Raw genomic sequence first — 19,387 nt, forward strand, 5'->3', positions numbered from 1 at the left:
ATTATGTTTACTAGAGTCCCCCCATCACCTAGCCTCCCCCAAAAACCCCATTACAGTCACTCTCCATCAGCATAGTAAGATGCTGTAGAATCACTACTTGTCTTCTCTGTGTTGCACAGCCCTCCCCGTACCCCACCCCACATTATATGTGCTTATCATAATGACCCCCTTCTTTTTCCCCCCACATTATCCCTCCCTTCCTACCCATTCTCCCCAGTCCCTTTCCCTTTGGTTACTGTTAGTCCATTCTTGAGTTCTGTGATCCTGCTGCTGTTTTGTTTGTTCAGTTTTTTCTTTGTTCTTATACTCCACATTTGAGTGAAATCATTTGGTATTTGTCTTTCTCCGCCTGGCTTATTTCACTGAGCTTATTCATTTATTTCACATAAAATACCCTCTAGCTCCATCTATGTTGTTGCAAATGGTAGGATTTGTTTTCTTCTTATGGCTGGATAATATTCCATTGTGTATATGTACCACATCTTCTTTATCCATTCATCTACTGATGGACACTTAGGTTGCTTCCATTTCTTGGCTATTGTAAATAGTGCTGCAATAAACATAGGAGTACATCTGTCTTTTTCAAATTGGGCTGCTGCATTCTTAGGGTAAATTCCTAGAAGTGGAATTCCTGGTCCAAATGGTATTTCTATTTTTAGTTTTTTGAGGAACCTCCATACTGCTTTCCACAATGGTTGAACTGATTTACATTACCACCAGCAGTGTAGGAGGGTTCCCCTTTCTCCACAACCTCGCCAACATTTGTTGTTCTTTGTCTTTTGGATGGTGGCGATCCTTACTTATGTAAGGTGATATCTCATTGTCGTTTTAATTTGCATTTCTCTGATAACTAGCGATGTGGAGCATCCTTTCATGTGTCTGTTGGCCATCTGAATTTCTTCTTTGGAGAACTGTCTGTTCAGCTCCTCTGTCCATTTTTTAATTGGATTATTTGCTTTTTGTTTGTTGAGGTGCATGAGCTCTTTATATGTTTTGGATATCAACCTTTTATTGGATCTGTCATTTATGAATATATTCTCCTATACTGTAGGATGCCTTTTTGTTCTGTTGATGGTGTCCTTTGCTGTACAGAAGCTCTTCAGCTTGATATAGTCCCACTTGTTCATTTTTGCTTTTGTTTTCCTTGCCTGGGGAGATATGTTCATGAAGAAGTCGCTAATGTTTATGTCCAAGAGATTTTTGCCTATGTTTTTTTCAAAGAGTTTTATGGTTTCATGACTTACATTCAGGTCTCTCATCCATTTTGAATTTACTTTTGTTTTTGGGGTTAGACAATGATCCAGTTTCATTCTCTTAAATGTAGCTGTCCAGTTTTGCCAACACCAACTGTTGAAGAGGCTGTCATTTCCCCATTGTATGTCCATGGATCCTTTATCGTATATTAATTGACCATATATCTTTGTGTTAATATCTGGATTCTCTATTCTGTTCCACTGGTCTGTGGCTTTGTTCTTGTGCCAGTATGAAATTGTCTTGATTACTGTGGCTTTGTAGTAGAACTTGAAGTTGGGAAGTGAGATCTCCCCCACTTTATTCTTCCTTCTCAGGATTGCTTTGGCTATTCAGGGTCTTTGTAGTTTCCATATGAATCTTAGAACTATTTGTTCCAGTTTGTTGAAGAATGCTGTTGGTATTTCGATAGGGATTGCATTGAATGTTTAGATTGCTTTAGGCAGGAAAGTCATTTTGACGATATTAATTCTTCCTAGCCAAGAGCATGGGATGAGTTTCCATTTGTTAGTGTGCTCTTTAATTTCTCTTAAGAGTGTCTTGTAGTTTTCAGGGTATAGGTCTTTCACTTCCTTGGTTAGGTTTATTCCTAGGTATTTTATTCTTTTTGATACAATTGTGAATGGAATTGTTTTCCTGATTTCTTTTTCTGCTAGTTCATTGTTATTGTATAGGAAAGCAACAGATTTCTGTGTATTAATTTTGTATTGTGAAACTTTGCTGATTTCAGATATTAGTTCTATAGTAGTTTTGTAGTGGAGTCTTTAGGGTTTTTTATGTACAATATCATGTCATCTGCAAATAGTGACAGTTTGACTTGTTCTTTACCAATCTGGATTCCTTGTATTTCTTTGTTTTGTCTGATTGCCGTGGCTAGGACCTCCAGTAATATGTTGAATAACAGTGGGGAGAGTGGGCATCCCTGTCTTGTTCCCGATCTTAGAGGAAAAGCTTTGAGTTTCTCACTGTTAAGTATGATGTTGTCTGTGGGTTTGTCATATATATATATATATATATATATATATATATATATATATATATATGGCCTTTATTATGTTGAGGTACTTGCCCTCTCTACTCATTTTGTTGAGAGTTTTTATCATGAATGGATGTTGAATTTTGTCAAATGCTTTTTCAGCATCTTTGAAGATGATCATTCTGTTTTTGTCCTTTTTTTTGATGTGGTGGATGATGTTGATGGATTTTCAAATGTTGTATCATCCTTGCATCCCTGAGATGAATCCTACTTGGTCATGGTGTATGATCTTCATGATGTATTTTTGAATTCAGTTTACTAATATTTTGTTGAGTATTTTTACATCTATGTTCATCAGAGTTATTTGTCTTTAATTTTCTTTTTTTGTGGGGTTCTAGCCTGGGTTTGGTTATTAGGGTGATACTGGCTTCAAAGAATGAGTTTGGAAGTATTCCCTCATCTTCTATTTTTTTTTGGAAATCTTTAAGGAGAATAGGTATTATATCTTCTCTATATGTCTGATAAAATTCCACCATAAATCTATCTTGCCCGGGGGTTTTGCTCTTGGGTAGTTTTTTGATTACCGATTCATTTTTGCTGCTGGTAATTGGTCTGTTTAGATTTTGTATTTCTTCTTTGATCAGTCTTGGAAGGTTGTATTTTTCTAGGAAGTTGTGTACTTCTTGTAGGTTTTCCTGTTATTTTACTTTAAAAATGTGAATAGGGATTCAGCATTTGCCAGTAATTCCTAAGCTTTCAGCTATAAGTTTAATGAATAATAAACTAAAATACTCTTGATTCTGTTATTTGTTCTTATCCTCAACATAGTCTTTTATGATTGAAACATAACTCTCAAAAAGTCACTTTTAGATAATCATATGCTGCATATCATTACTGAATTGCTATTCTGTCTTCAGTTGACTTCTGCATTTACTTTTTATGGAGTAACACCTGTGATCCCTTAGTTATATGAGATTCTGAATCTGAAGTATCACACATTAGTCTTACTTTGTTTTCTTAACGTCTACCCAGTTATATTTACATCCAACAAAACATTCTGTAGCTTAAATAAAAATTTTTTCTTTAGCTAAACTTGAAGGCCATTACTTCTACAATCAGATTAATATTAAGGCAGGTTTATCAGATTAGTCTTAAAAGAACATCTATTTAGAGTTACTGATATATGACTACTTTTACAGGATTTTGTAAGGATGGGTTATGCATCACTTTTTTTCAGTTTAGTGGTTCATTAAGCAAATGTAATGATAATGGTCATTACAATGAGGACATATTGCACTAATAAGTGTAATAACCATATATTTTCAGAAAAATCAGCCTTCATATGCTATTATAAACACAACCTAAACGTTCTTTATTTTTTCTCCTTTTTCTTCCTCCTCCATTCTTTGTATGTTTATGAATTGTATTCTGTACTCTTTGTCTATCCCTTGGGTGACATGTATTTAGCTTTTGGAATACTTCCATCTATAGGATTCCCTCCAAAATGCACTGTAGAGGTGGTGTGTGGGAGGTAAATTCTCTCAGCTTTTCCTTATCTGAAAATTGTTTAATCCCTCCTTCAAATTTAAATGATAACCTTAATGGGTAGAGTATTCTTGGTTAAAGGCCCATCTGCTTCATTGCATTAAATATATTGAGCCACTCCCTTCTGGCCTGTAAGGTTTCTGTTGAGAAGTCTGATGATAGCCTGATGGGTTTTCCTTTTATGTGATCTTTTTTCTCTCTCTAGCTGCTTTTGGTAATCTGTCTTTATTCTTGATCTTTGCCATATTAATTATTGTATGTCTTGATGTTGTCTTCCCTGGGTCCCTTGTGTTGGGAGATCTGTGCATCTCCATGGCCTGAGACTATCTCCTTCCCCAGATTGGGGAAGTTTTCAGCAACTACCTCCTCAATGGCACTTTCTATCCCTTTTTCTCTCTCTTCTTTTTCTGGTACCCCTACAATGCAAATATTGTTCCATTTGGATTAGTCATACAGTTCTCTCAATATTCTTTCATTCTTAGATGTTCTTTTTTCTCTCTCTGCATCGGCGTCTTTATATTCTTCTTCTCTCATTTCTATTCCATTTACCCTCTCTTCTACTACATCTAATCTGCTTTTAAATTCCTCCATTGTATGTTTCATTTCAGATATGAAATTTCTTAATGATTCAATCTCTGACTTAAATTCATTCCTGAGTTCTTCAATATTTTTATGTACCTCCATAAGGATGTGTATAATTTTTATTTTGAGCTCTCTTTCAGGAAGATTGGTGAGTTCAGTTTCATTTGGCCCTTTTTCTGGGGTTTGTGCAATTTTGGTCTGAACCATTTTCTTTTGACTTTTCATTTTTCTGTGTGGTCCCCACTAGTCCTCAGAAGTTCCAGTCTCTGCTCAGCCCCTAGAGTGAGGTTGAGGGTTGTAGGGGAGCGGAGCTTGTGCCTGGGAGCAGGAAAGGTCTGTTTTCTGATTCCCATCTGTGGTGCTTATCTCCAGTGTCAGAGCCAGTGGGCTGAGCCCACAGGTGTAAGCCTTTGTGTTTTGTGTCTCTAGTTGTTGTGGGTGGGGCCTCCCTCTGGCTGGCCTGTTGACAGCACAGTGGCTGCTGGTTTGGGAACAGGTGCCAGCAGGCTAGGAGGAAGGTGCAGCAGCCTGCTTGTCATAGTGGGGTGCCTTGGATCTGTGTAGGCAGCCAGGAGGATGGAGCGCCTGAAGCTCCTCAAAGCTCCCCACAAGCTGGGCAGAGTGTGCCCAGACAACCTTGTTCAGCCCTTCCCTCCCCTGTGCATCAAACTCTGTGCAAACCCCACCCCTTCAGCAGCCCTCACGGTAGTACGAAGCCTCTCAGACCACCTGCCCTTCCTCTGACTCAGAGCGGCCAGATGTGGATCCCCTCCTCCATAAACGGCTAGAATCTCAGTCTCTCAAGCACTCTGCCTGTCTGAATTCCCCAACATCCAGAGCAACACACAGTGTAGTTTTCTGCTCACAACGCAGACCTCCAAGGCTAGGTGTTCAGCAGTCCCAGGTTTCCACCCCCTCCCCACTCCGTTTCTCTTCCTCCCACTGGTTAGCTGGGGTGGGGGAAGGACTTGGGTCCTGCCAGATTAAGGCTTTCATATGTTACCCTGTTTCGTGAGGTCTGCTCTCTTCATGAGGTCTGTATGCAGTCTGGTTCAGCCTTCTTTCTTGTTGCTGTTTTAGGGTTAGTTGTATTAATTCACTATATTTTTGTACTATTAGTGGTTTTGAGATGAGTTCTCCATCTCATCTCTCATGTCGCCATCTTGAATCTCCTATACATCACTTTTTTTTCAAGTTTTTATGAAGCATGCCAGAAACAGGAATAGTGAGCATCCTGTTTGCTGAAGACAGTGCTTTTCAGGTGTACTGCAGCATACACTGCTACTTCTTCCATCTTAGATAATAAATCTCTTGGGAACTCTTGAATGGGACTATATAATTATGATTCTTATGAAATTCAAATATATTCTTTAGTTCTTTTAATACTCATAGGACTTCTCATTTTATGTCAATAGTGTATACAAGTGAAATACCCTCATATGTATATATTGACATTTTATTCATTTTGTACTTTCTATATGTTAAGGAATATTTAAATAAATACACACACACAGAAACACACTTAAATGTCAAATAAAACTTTTTGAAGACTACAAATGACCTGCTTATTCTGTCAAAAACCAATGATAAATAGTAATAAGAAGTAAAGCATAAAAGGCTTTCTAGTGAGAAACAAAGTTTTATGCTTTCAAAACTCAGATAACAGTTTTTGGTAGGGGTTGAACAAGGAGTGATGAAGGAGGAAAAGAACACCCATTTAACCAACTATATCAATTAAAATAAACCTGGCACCAGTAGAATGACAGATGTCATAGCTATATTGCTCTCTTACGCTACAAATTTGGAAGATGAGAGCTAGAGATTCATTGGTATCTCAAAGTTCTTATTCAATGCTATTAATATGTAGACTTAAGAAAACAAAAATTCATGCATCCAGCAACTTGAACTGATAACTTTTAGTTTTATTATTTTTAAATTTGAGCTACTGTGCCCTTCTACCTAATTGCTATCATAATATGAAAAATTCATGGTTAAAAGGGTGTTTTAAAAAACAGGAGGATAACTGTAAGTTTTACCAATTCCATTCATTGGAACTATTTTTGGAGAATACCATGTCCTTATCTCTTGTTTCTTGGTTTCCATGCTAACCAAAACTGACCAATAAAAATTTCCACATCAGTAACAAGATGTTTTGAATATTCCTTTCACCTACATGAGAAGAAAAATAATTGCTGAAGCATTACACAAGTAAACTGAAATGTTAATATTATAAAACACATTATTCTTAGCCATATAATGACACATATGAGTTTGTGGTTTGGTTAGTGGGCTGAAATCTTCAGTTACTTAAATTGACTCCTTGATCACTTTGTTGGAAGAGAAGACAAGAATTAACTGAAGAAATATAACTGCTTTCTCCTTGCTGGAAATGGAAATGTGAAACTAAGTTTGAATAATATAAATAAAAGAATATTTAGGAACTTGGAGGTAATTTCAATTTTAAGCAAACAAATCCTCTGTAGGGTATAACTTTCTCCCTGAAGAGTTGTTTATTCCTACCATTTTTTAAATTTGGTATGTTTTAATATGGTATGTTATAGTTGAAAAGTCCTTTCACATGCATTGGTATCTGAGCCTTATGTTAACACTGTGAGGTAAATTGGGTAGCCATTTTTATACCTGTTGTACAGATGAAAAACTAAGGCTCAGGCAGGTGTGTGACTTTCCCAGCTTTGTATAACTGAGTCAGTGAGAGGAATAGTAGATGGTGGTTAATTTCAGAGGTTTGTAGTCAGGTAAAACTTAAATTGGAACCTGATTTTGCCATTTTTGTACCAGCTGGTGCCTGGGAGCAGGAAAGGTCTATTTAATCCTGGATTATTTAATCCTAAGTCTTTGTTTTCTGTAAAGTGAGAATAATAGTATCTGACTGAGTTATTATGTAGATTAAATTAGATAACATAACCAATGTAAAGTATCTAGAATAGTCCTTGTCTTGGATAAAAACATAATAGTACTTACTCTATGCCAGGCATTTCCCAAACTGCTAGGAAGATAGCAGTAAACAACATGCAAATGGTCCCTACCTTTATGGCTCTTAATTGTAATGGAAAAAAACAGAATATAAACACTAGAAACAAGCAAACATATATAATTTTTTTCTGACTTATTCCAGGCTTTTTGCCACTGCATATACTTAAGAATAAATTGCAGGCACAAATTTGTATCAGAGATAGAATATATTTTTCCTTTAATATAAGAATATATGAGAATTAAAGATGACGGTGTGAGAGGTAAGACAGAGGCTTCCTCCTAAAACCGCATATAATATGAAAATATAATTAATACAACTAATCCTGAGAGAGCAACAGGAAAGAGGACTGCGCCAGACTGCATACACCTGGAGAAAAGAGCAGACCTCACGTAACAGGGTAATGTACCAAAGCTGTGGCCCAACGGGACCCAAGCCCTTGCCCTACGTCAGCCCACTAGCGGGAGGAAGAGAAACTGAGCAGGGAGTGAGTGGAGGCCTGGGACTGTTGAATACCTAACTCCGGAGATCTGCTCTGGGAGCACAAACCTACATTTCATGGTGTTTTCATGATGCTCTCGTGATTATAGGGTTGTAAAGCTAAGACAAGCAGAATTCCTGGAGAGACTGAGATTCTAGCTGCATGTAGAAAGCAGGGATCCATATCCGGCTGCTCTGGGACAAAAGCTTATACCTGTGTCCTGGACCCACTGGTTCAGACAGTGGAGACAGGCATAGCAGCCAGGAAGCTGGAAACAGCTCTTTCCTTCCCCCAGGCACCAATCCCACTCCCCTGTGACTGCCAACATTGATTCAGGAGCTGATCAGCTCCAGAGAGTAGAGCTTCTGGACACTAGAGAGTGCCATGCACAAATATGAAATGCCAAAGGAACCTGGTACATAGTAAAATTAATATAACCCGTGAAAAAGATGACATAGCCCTCATGACTCTTCCTGAAAGGGAGTTCAAAATAAAAATCATTAACATGCTCATGGAGGTATGGAAAGATATTCAAGAACTCAGGAAAGAATTCCAGTCAGAGATCCAATCACTGAAGAGCACAATGGAGGGTATTAAAAGCAGATTGGATACAGTGGAGGAGACAATAAATGAAATAGAAACTAGAGAGGAGGAATACAAAGAAGCTGAGGCACAGAGAAAAAAAAGGATCTCCAAGAATGAAAGAATATTGAGAACTGTGTGACCAATCCTAACAGAACTATATTCGCATTATAGGGATACCAGAAGAAGAAGAGAGACAGAAAGGGATAGAAAGTGTCTTTGAGGACGTAATTGCTAAAAACTTCCCAATCTGGGGAAGGAGATAGTCTCTCAGGCCATGGATGTACACAGATCTCCCAACACAAGGGATCCAAGGTAGAAAACACCAAGACATATAATTAAAATGGCAAAGATTAAGGATAAGGACCGACTATTAAAAGCAGCCAGAGAGAGAAATAAGATCACATACAAAGGAAAGCCCATCAGGCTAACATCAGACTTCTCAGCAGAAACCTTATAGAAGGGAGTGGCATGATGTATTTAATGCAATAAAGGAGAAGGGCCTAGAACGAAAATTACCTGGCATGATTATCATTTAAATTTGCAGGAGGGATTAAACAATTTCCAGATGAGTAAAAGCTGAGAGAATTTACCTCCCACAAACCATCTCTGCAGTGTATTGTGGAGGGACTGCTATAGATGGAAGTGTTCCTAAGATTTAACAGCCGTCAACAGAGGTAATAAAACCACAGTAAAGAAAGTAGAACAGCTAATTATTAAGCAAATGCAAAATTAAATTAACTATAACCCAAGTCAATCAAGGGATACACAAAGAGGACAGAATACGATACTTAATATATAAAGAATGGAGGAGGAAGAAAAATGAAGAGAAAAAGAAAAGAACCCGTAGATTGTGTCTATAATAACATATTAAGTGAGTTAAATTAGACTCTTAGATAGTAAGGAAGTTAACCTTGAACCTTTGTTAACCACGAATCTAAAGTCTGCAATGGAAATAAGTACATACCTATCGATAATCACCCTAAATGTAAATGGAATGAATGCACTAATCAAAAGACATAGAGTCACTGAATAGATAAAAAAACAAGACCCATCTATATGCTGCCTACAAAAGACTCACTTAAACCCTAAGACATACACAGACTAAAAGTGAAGGGATGGAAAAAGATATTTCATGCAACTAATAGAAAAAAGCAGCTGTTGCAGTACTTGTAACAGACAAAATACGCTTCACAACAAAGAAAGTCACAAGAGACAAAGGACATAACAATGATTAAGGGGTCCATCCAACAAGAAGATATAACCATTATAAATATCTATGCTCCGAACACAGGAGCACCTACATATGTGAAACAAATACTAACTGAATTAAAAGGGGATATAGAATGCAATGCATTCATTCTAGGAGACGTCAGCACTCCACTAACTGTGAAGGACAGATCAACCAGACAGAAAATAAGTAAGGATACAGAGGCACTGAAAAACACAGTAGAACAGATGGACCTAACAGATGTCTACAGAACTCTACACCCAAAAGCAGCAGAGAATACATATTTTTCTCAAGTGCACATGGAACATTTTCAAGAATTGATCATATACTAGGCCACAAAAAGAGCCTCTGTAAATTCAAAAAGATTGAAATTGTACCAACCAGTTTCTCAGACCACAAAGGTATGAAACTAGAAATAAATTACGTAAAGAAAATGAAAATCCCACAAACACATGGAGTCTTCACAACATGCTCCTAAATAACCAATGGATCAATGACCAAATAAAATCAGAGATCAAGCAATATATGGAAACAAATGACAATAATAATTCAACACCGCAAAATCTGTGGGACGCAGCTAAGGCTGTGCTAAGAAGAAAGTATATTGCAATACAGGCCTACCTCAGGAAAGAAGAACAATCCCATATAAGCGGTCTAAACTCACAATTAATGAAACTTGAAAAAGAACAAAAGAGGCCCAACGTCAGTAGAAGGAGGGACATAATAAAGATTAGAGCAGAAATCAATAAAATAGAGAAGAATAAAACAATAGAAAGAATGAATGAAAGGAAGAGCTGGTTCTTTGGGAAAATAGACAAAATAAATAACCCCCTAGCCATACTTACCAAGAATAAAAGGGAGTCTAAGCACATAAACAGAATCAGAAATGAGAAAGCAAAAATCACTACGGACACCACAGAAATACAAAGAATTATTAGATAATGCTATGAAAGATTATATACTAACAAACTGGATAACCTAGAAGAAATGGACAACTTTCGAGAAAAATATAATCTTCCAAGGCTGAACAAGGAAGAAAGAAAATATGAACAGACCAATTAACGACAATGAAATTGGACTGGTAGTCTAAAACCTACCTAAGAACAAAATGCCTGTACCAGATGGCTTCACTGTTGAATTTTATCAAACATTTAGTGAAGACCTATTACCCATCCTCCTTAAAGTTTTCCAAAGAGTAGAAGAAAAGGGAATACTTCCAAATGCATTCTATGAGACCAGCATCACTCTTATACCAAAACCAGTCAAAGACACCACAAAGTACAAAATTACAGACCAATATCCCTGATGAACATAGATGCAAAAATACTCAACAAAATATTAGCAAACCAAATTCAAAAGTACACCAAAAAGAATATCCACCATGATGAAGTAGGACTTATTCCAGGGATGCATGGATGGTACAACATTAGAAAATCCATCAACATCATCCACCATATCAACAAAAAGGACAAAAAACACATGATCATCTCAATAGATGCTGAAAAAGCATTTGACAAAATGCAACATCCATTCATGATAAAAACTCTCAACAAAATGGGTATAGAGGGCAAGTACCTCAACATATTAAAGGCCATATATGACAAACCCACAGACAACATTATACTTAACAGCGAGAAGCTGAAAGCTTTTCCTTTAAGATCAGGAACAAGACAAAGATGCCCACTCTCCCCTCGGTTATTCAACATAGTACTCGAGGTCCTAACCACAGCAATCAGACATCACAAAGAAATAAAAGGCATCCAGATTGGCAAGGGAGAAGTTAAACTGTCCCTGTTTGCAGATGACATGATATTGTACATAAAAAACCCTAAAGAATCCACTCCAAAACTACTAGATCTAATATCTGAATTAAGCAAAGTTGCAGGATACAAAATTAATACACAGAATTCTGTGGCATTCCTATACACTAACAATGAACTAGCAGAGAGAGAAATCAGGAAAACAATTCCATTCACAATTGCATCAAAAATAATAAAATGCCTAGGAATAAACCTAACCAAGGAAGTAATAGACCTATACCCTGAAAACTACAAGACACTGTCAAGAAAAATTAAAGTTATCAATAAATGGAAACTCATCCCATGCTCATCCTGCCTAAAGCAATCTATAGATTCAATGCAATTCCTATCAAAATAGCAACAGCATTCTTCAACGAACTACATAAAATCTTTCTGAAATTCTTATGCATCCACCAAAGACCTCGAATAGCCAAAGTAATTCTGAGAAGGAAGAATAAAGCAGGGGGGATCTCTCTCCCCAACTTCAAGCTCTACTACAAAGCCACAGTAATCAAGACAATTTGGTACTGGCACAGACCCATAGACCAATCGAACAGACTAGAGAGCCCTGATATAAACCCAAGCATATATGGTCAATTAATATACAGTAAAGGAGCCATGGATATATAATGGGGAAATGACAGCCTCTTCAACAGCTGGTGTTGGCAAAACTGGACAGCTACATGCAAGAGAATGAAACTGGATTATTGTTTAACCCCATACACAAAAGTAAACTTGAAGTGGATTAAAGACTTGAATGTAAGTCATGAAACCATAAAACTCTCAGAAGACAACATAGGCAAACATCTCCTGAATATAAGCATGAGCAACGTCTTCCTGAACGCATCTCCTCTAGCAAGGGAAACAAAAGCAAAAATGAACTCATGGGACTTCATCAAACTAAAAAGTTTCTATACGGCAAAGGATACCATCAACAGAACAAAAAGGCATCCTACAGTATGAGAGAATATATTTATAAATAACATATCCGACAAGGGGTTAACACCCAAAATATATAAAGAACTTACATCTCTCAACGGCCAAAAAGCAAGTAACCCAACTAACAAATCTGCAGAGGATATGAAGAGAGTTCTCCAAAGAAGAAATTCAGATGGCCAACAGGCACATGAAAAGATGCCCCACATCAGTAATCATCAGGGAAATGTAAATTAAAATCACAATGAGGTATCACCTTACACTAGTAAGGATGGCCGGCATCGAAAAGAGTAAGAACAACAAATGCTAGTGAGGATGCTGAGAAAGGGGAACTCTCTTACAGTGCTGCTGAGAATGTAAGCTAGTTCAACCATTGTGGAATACAATATGGAGGTTCCTCAAAAAACTAAAAATAGAAATACCATTTGACCCAGGAATCCCACCCTTTGGAATTTACCCAAAGAAAACAAGTTCTCAGATTCAAAAAGACATATGCACCACTAGGTTTATCACAAGACTTTTTACCATAGCCAAGATATGGAAGCAACCTAAGTGTCCATCAGTAGATGAATGGATAAAGAAGATGTGGTACATATACACAATGGAATATTATTCAGCCATAAGAAGAAAACAAATTGTACCATTTGCAACAACCTGGATGGAGCTGACAGACATTATGCTAAGTGAAATAAGCCAGTTAGAGAATGACAAATGCCACATGATTTCCCTCATTGTGGGGTATAACAATGATGCAAAACTGAAGGAACAAAATAGCAGCAGACACATAGACTCGAAGAATGAACTAGTGGTTACCAAAGGGGAAGGGTGTGGGAGGGTTCGTGGGGAGGGAGGGAGAAGCAGATTGATGGGTATTATGTTTAGTACACATGGTGTGGGGTTCACGGGGAGAACAGTGTAACATAGAGAAGGTACATAATCTGTGGCATCTTACTACACTGATGGACAGTGACTTCATTGGGGTATAGGTGGGGACTTGATAATATGGGTAAGTGTAGTAACCACAATGTTTTTTCATGTGAAACCATAAGCATGTATATCAATCATACCTTAATTTAAAAAAAGGAATATATGACTACATGGAGGCTTTCAAGAAGTATTAAGAAAGGATTATATGAATATAATGAATAATTATGTTTATCATATAGTGTCATGTAAATTAATGTAGATCATAGAGCAGAATTATATAAATATATGGTGCATATAAAGATACTATAAGTGTATCCCAGAAAGATTCATTCAATATCATTAGTCAAAAAGAAAAGTGATTATAGATATGAAGTAAACAGTGGTGATGATGGAAGGTAAAGTGTGCAAAAAAGGAACATTGAAGGGACAAAGTTTAGGATGGTTGCAGAGTAAAACAGAGGACAGTATATAGAAAAGGAGTAAAAGACATGGTATAAAATCTAGAAAAAGCATTTGAGAAACGACTGAAATTAGTAATGAAAATAGTACATGAATTAAGTTATTAATTTGAGATCAATGTAAAAATTTCAACTTATTCATACACGTATTTACCTCTTCAGATATTCAGTGACCATTTAGTGTGCTGCCTGTGTGCTGAGTGCTCTATCAGGCACTTAGGTTTTCTGAGATGAGCTTAACTGGGGTTAAGTGAACCCCCTAGAGATAAATACTGTGGACCAAGCATATAGGAATACACTAGCCAATATGCTTCAACCAATTAGCAGTAGCCTTTCCTTCTTCAAGATACCTTAACTTCCATCTCTAAGGTAATCTTTGTAATAAATTTAAATTCTCAATATCTGTTGTGTGGAGGACGTCCTTCTCTATGTATTATCCTCATGAACATTCTGAATATATGAAAGTGTTGTCCAACATGTGTACATGGCATGCTTAGAGAGCAGAGAGAGAGGCACTGACCTCAGCCTGGTGGATTCTTGTCGCGCGCCCCATCCTCGCCGGCAAGAACAGCACGCAACAACAGCAGGATTCTTCTGCAGAAAGCTTTAATCTTCAGCTCTTTCGTGATACAAACATCAGGGGAAGGACGCAGACGGGAAGAAAGGGTCTGCTTATATAGGCCTCATGCTCTACGCTGATTGGTGCTGTCGCATAAGCCTTAATTAGCATGGCACTTTGGCCTGATTGGTTCATATGCTCAGACTCAATTTGCATGGGTTTTTGTTGCACAAGTTGTTTTCTCCCTTATGCAGGGGCTTCCTCTTAAAGAGGGCGCCATTTTCAGGGTGTGGCAGGCGCGGCTGCCAACATCTCCCCCTTTTTTGTTTAATAGAAACTCAGAACGGAACATGTCAGCTGAGGCAGAGATAGAGGCCTGATCTCCAGAAACATTTGATGTCCTATTTTCGGAGAGGGGTTTGTAGACATCTACCTCTATGCAATCAGGCATGTCTCTCAGAGGGGTCCAAAACCTCTTGCAGTGCATAGCCTCGCATCCTCTAGCAGACGTTGGGACTGTCTGGTACAAAGGGTCTTGGACCTTTTCTTTGACCCTCTTGCACCGCGAGTTTCTTAGGGAAAGCTGCAGGTAAGCGATAAGGTACCCGGGCCTGGTGCAATGCCACAAGGGCTCAGGGTGCAAGGGCTACCTCAAGCTAAAGCTGAGCTTCTTTATTGAGCATGTTGAGCCATACTTGGGGAGAGGCACCAGTATCTACCGCCATCAAGGCTTGAGCAAGGATCACTTTATCTTGCCTGTGTTGGGCACGGAGCCTGCATAACAACCAGAGTAGGAGCATGAGACCTCCAAGCATGAATACACCCATTCCAGCTATGCCCGCCCACTCTTTGACGTGGGAGAAGGCTCTGTGGAACCAGGAAGAGAGTCCTTCTGCTATGGAGATATCCAGCCGGGTGGAGTTGATGTGGGTTATTTCTTGCCGTAGCTCTTCCAACGTTCCATCAAAGTCTTGGGACCAGTTTCCTGAAAGATACTGGGACAGGCTTCGTGACAGATTAGCCGCTCGCGTAAAGTTTTCATATTGTATGCTAGTAATGCAGAGAGCGCGAAACTTTCGCTCACATCCCAATTGGGCTAACTGCCAGAGCACATCTAGTTGCTCTTCTACTAGATCTACTCGCTGATTGAGGACCATTATTCCTCTTTTCAGTTTGCCATCAAGTGTGGACTGATGGTCAAGGGCAGAGGATACTGATTCCGCAAGGTTATTGAGTTCTGTAGCTGTTTTGATAGTGGTGTCCAAAGCTATGGTGGCTGCTGTGGCGGCCACTGCGGCCACCGACATGATGGTTACCAGGACGGCAGTGATGCCAAAGTCGCGTTTGTTGTGGAACAATGTCATAGAATCAGGAGCATCAACTGGGACAGGGACCCAACGAGGGACACGGGCCACTAAGGCATTAGTAAAATTAAGCGCATTCCAGCACTGAGACAGAAAACAGGAGGTATTGGAACAGGAGCTAAAACCATCATTGGACAAGATAAATAGGAATGGGGGATAAAGACAGACAGGAGTTGGCGGGACTACTTGAGGGTTAGTGTTGTTAATGATCTGATACAGGCGACAAGCCTTGAGATTTCCTGTGACTATAGGTCCGGTATGTAGTTGGGTCATGCTAGTTGCGTTATAAGTTGTACATGAGGATGAGAGCTGCGTCTGGAGGGAGACATTCTCCATGCTACTGTTTCCTCCCAAGAGAAGACTAAGGGGAGAGAGATCAGTGCAAGACCCATTGGTACCGCATAACAACCATTTATGGAACGGGTTAAGCAATACGTCTTGTGAAATACTAGACTCTCCTTGGGTTTTCCACAGGGTGTCTCTAGACATGTCTGGTGAGAGGGAGAAATACTGATTCTCGTCTACTCAAATAGCTGTACGGGATTGACAATCAGTCCAAGGCCATGAATCTTCCTCATAGTCTCCCAAGCACTGGGGAGCATACCTGGGCTGATATGGTCTACGCTGTGTTGAGTTGGGGGGTTTGGGCTGGACAAAGGTACCATTGATCCAGATGACTTCCAAGGTGAGATTTGCCTGAGAAAACGCAGTTCTGGAAGATGAGGCGGCCGTATGCCGGTCATAAGGATCATACCAGCCATATGCTTTTCGTTTGAGGGGAATGCAGTTTGTTTGAGTTATATTGGTAGTAAAGCATAACGATCCACTGGTTACAAAGGATCGGTTTTCTCCCAAAGGAGCGGTTACTGTATCCATGGCTACATATGGCAGATTTATACTGGAGTTGGTAGTGAAGAGACGTGGAAACACTACTGCATTATAGCGGACCGGCATAGGCTTAGGGAAGGCAGACAATATTCCCCATCTCAGTACTCCCTGAATCGGGGTTCCCAGCGACGAGAGCAGGATCAGTAGTCACAGAGTGGTCATCTCCTTTGTCCAGGACCTTCCTTGTCAGGCGCTCTGGGATCCAGAAGGGGTTTTCTTCACCCTGGGGGAAAACACATACAGCTCCCCTGGATCTTACTATAATTGGATCCGGGCCTTTCCATTGGTTAGATAGTACATCCTTCCATTTTACCAGTTCTTGTGGGTCTTTTGGCCACTGATTATGGCGGTCCGCCGCTGTATGGCCTTGAGCATCCAGGTTCAAAAAATTGAGAGTGAAGAGTGCTAGGGCTATAGCTGTTTTGGGTGTGGGGGGTAAGTCCTCAATTCCCCCTTTTTGTTTAATTAGATAGGACTTGAGAGTGCGGTTCGCGCGCTCCACAATCCCTTGACCCTGTGGGTTGTAAGGAAGACCAGTGATATGTTTAATTCCCATGTGATGACAAAATTGAGCAAATTTGGCAGAAGTATAGGCGGGACCATTGTCTGTTTTGAGGATTTGGGGTAACCCCCATGCGCTCCAAGCCTCAAGACAGTGCTGGATGACATGGGAAACTTTCTCTCCAGACAATGGGGAGGCAAAGATGACTCCCGAACATGTATCCACAGATACATGTACATATTTCAGCTTCCCAAGGGAAGTAATATGTGTTACATCCATTTGCCAAACCTGTAAAGGCTTAATACCTCTAGGATTGATCCCAACATGAGGTGTGGGAAGAAAACTGCAGCAGTGTTGGCAGCTAAGAACAATGTTCCTAGCTTCGGCTCTGGTTATGCTAAACCGCTTGCGCAGTGTTTCAGCAGTGACATGAAATTGTGAGTGGAATTTTGAAGCTGTGGCGACAGGGTCTAGCAGAGGGAAAGCTATACTCCTAGTCGCGAGGTCTGCTAGCTGGTTGCCGCGGGCCATAGTCCCGGGAAGGCCCGAATGTGCTCTGATGTGGGTTATATATAAGGGTGATCGTCTATTAAGTAATTCTGATTGCAGCTGCTTGAACAGAGTGGCTACTGTGCTGGATGCTTTGATTAGTCCGGCCACTTCCAGAGATTTGACTGCATTAACTACATAACAAGAATCTGACACAACATTCAAGGGTCCAGGGAAGGTTTGTAGAACCTCTAAAACTATGTGGCATTCTACTATTTGTGGAGTATTGGGCGTATAATTTTTTGTTACAATTTTGCCGTTATGGACATAGGCACCCGTACCAGTCTTGGATCCGTCTGTGTAGACTGTTTCTCCATGTGGCAACGGGGTTAGGCTAGTGATCCGAGGGAACACTAGGGGATGATTTTTAGCAAAATTGATGAGGGGATGTTTTGGGAAATGATTATCAAAGGTTCCCGGGAAGCTATAAGCAAGTATGGCCTAATCATCATTCATAGCACATATTTGTATCTGCTCCATATTGTAAGGGGTTATGATTGTTGCTGGAGCTTTCCCAAAATGTGTTAATGAGTTTTTTACTCCCCTCAATGCGAGTTTGGCTATGGTGGCCGGGTAGTATTCTATCGTTCTAGCCTGAGAGGCTTGGGGATGGATCCAGATCAGTGGCCCTCGTTGCCACAAGACTGCAGTTGGCAGTCCCGGAGTAGGAAGGATGCATAACTCAAAGGGTTCATTTAATTGTATCCTATTCAACTGTGCTGTCATTAAGGCTTGTTCTACCTTGTGGATGGCCTGCACTGCCTCAGGTGTAAGGGAGCGCGGAGATGTTAGTTGTGAGTCCCCTTCTAGGATTTTAAATAGCGGTTTCAATTCAGTGGTAGGTATCTTTAAAAATGGCCGCAACCAATTAATGTCCCCTAGGAGTTTCTGAAAATCATTCAAAGTTCGCAGCTGATCATGTCTTATCTCAAGCTTTTGGGGGTAAATAACATCTGTGGAAATAGTGGTTCCTAGGAATTTGCTAATACTAGATTTTTGGACCTTCTCACTGGCTATATTCAGTCCCCAAGTCTCTAGGGATTTAGTGAGCTTTACATAGGCCTCTTCTACTTCTGCTGATTGTGGGGAGCAGAGAAGGATATCATCCATATAGTGAATGATTTTCAATTTGGGGTAGTTTTCGCGAATTGGTGCTAGTGCTTGCTGAACATACAGTTGACATATGGTGGGGCTATTTGCCATCCCTTGAGGGAGGACTTTCCACTGAAATCTGGCGTCTGGTTGCTCATGATTAATAGCTGGCAGGGTAAAAGCAAACCTTTCTCTATCTTTGGTGTTTAGGTGTATGGAGAAGAAACAATCTTTGATGTCTATTATGATAACTTTCCATTCTTTGGGTAGAGCAGAGAGAAGTGGCAGTCCTCGCTGGACAGGTCCAAATAGCCTCATTTGAGCATTTACTGCTCTCAAGTCATGAAGCAATCTCCATGATCCTGACTTTTTTCTGATTATAAATATGGGCGTATTCCATGGAGATACAGAGGGCTCTAAATGGCCTAGTTGGAGCTGTTCTCGTACTAATTGGTGAGCTGCTTCTAATTTCTCAGAGGATAGGGGCCACTGAGGAACCCATATGGCCTCCTCTGTAAGCCAAGGTATGGGCATGGCGTCTTCAATGGCCCCTACGAAAAACCCAGGCCATGACGGTCATTTTTTTACTTTGGGAAGGATAGGCTCTGTGCGTCCCTGTTGGCGTTTCCCTAGACCTTTACCAGGGATATATCCCATATCTATCATCATGTCT

At 39.7% G+C, this 19,387-nt stretch overlaps 1 protein-coding gene across 7 annotated transcripts in view; it reads left to right on the forward strand.

Annotated features, from left to right (window-relative positions):
* The window catches only part of SPIRE1 (spire type actin nucleation factor 1), a 347,295-nt gene that overhangs the window by 164,124 nt on the left and 163,784 nt on the right, over window positions 1-19,387 (forward strand). The gene's annotated exons all lie outside the window — the stretch shown is intronic.

Source organism: Manis pentadactyla, chromosome 6, assembly GCF_030020395.1.
Source record: "Manis pentadactyla isolate mManPen7 chromosome 6, mManPen7.hap1, whole genome shotgun sequence".
In the NCBI taxonomy this organism is placed as follows: domain Eukaryota; kingdom Metazoa; phylum Chordata; class Mammalia; order Pholidota; family Manidae; genus Manis; species Manis pentadactyla.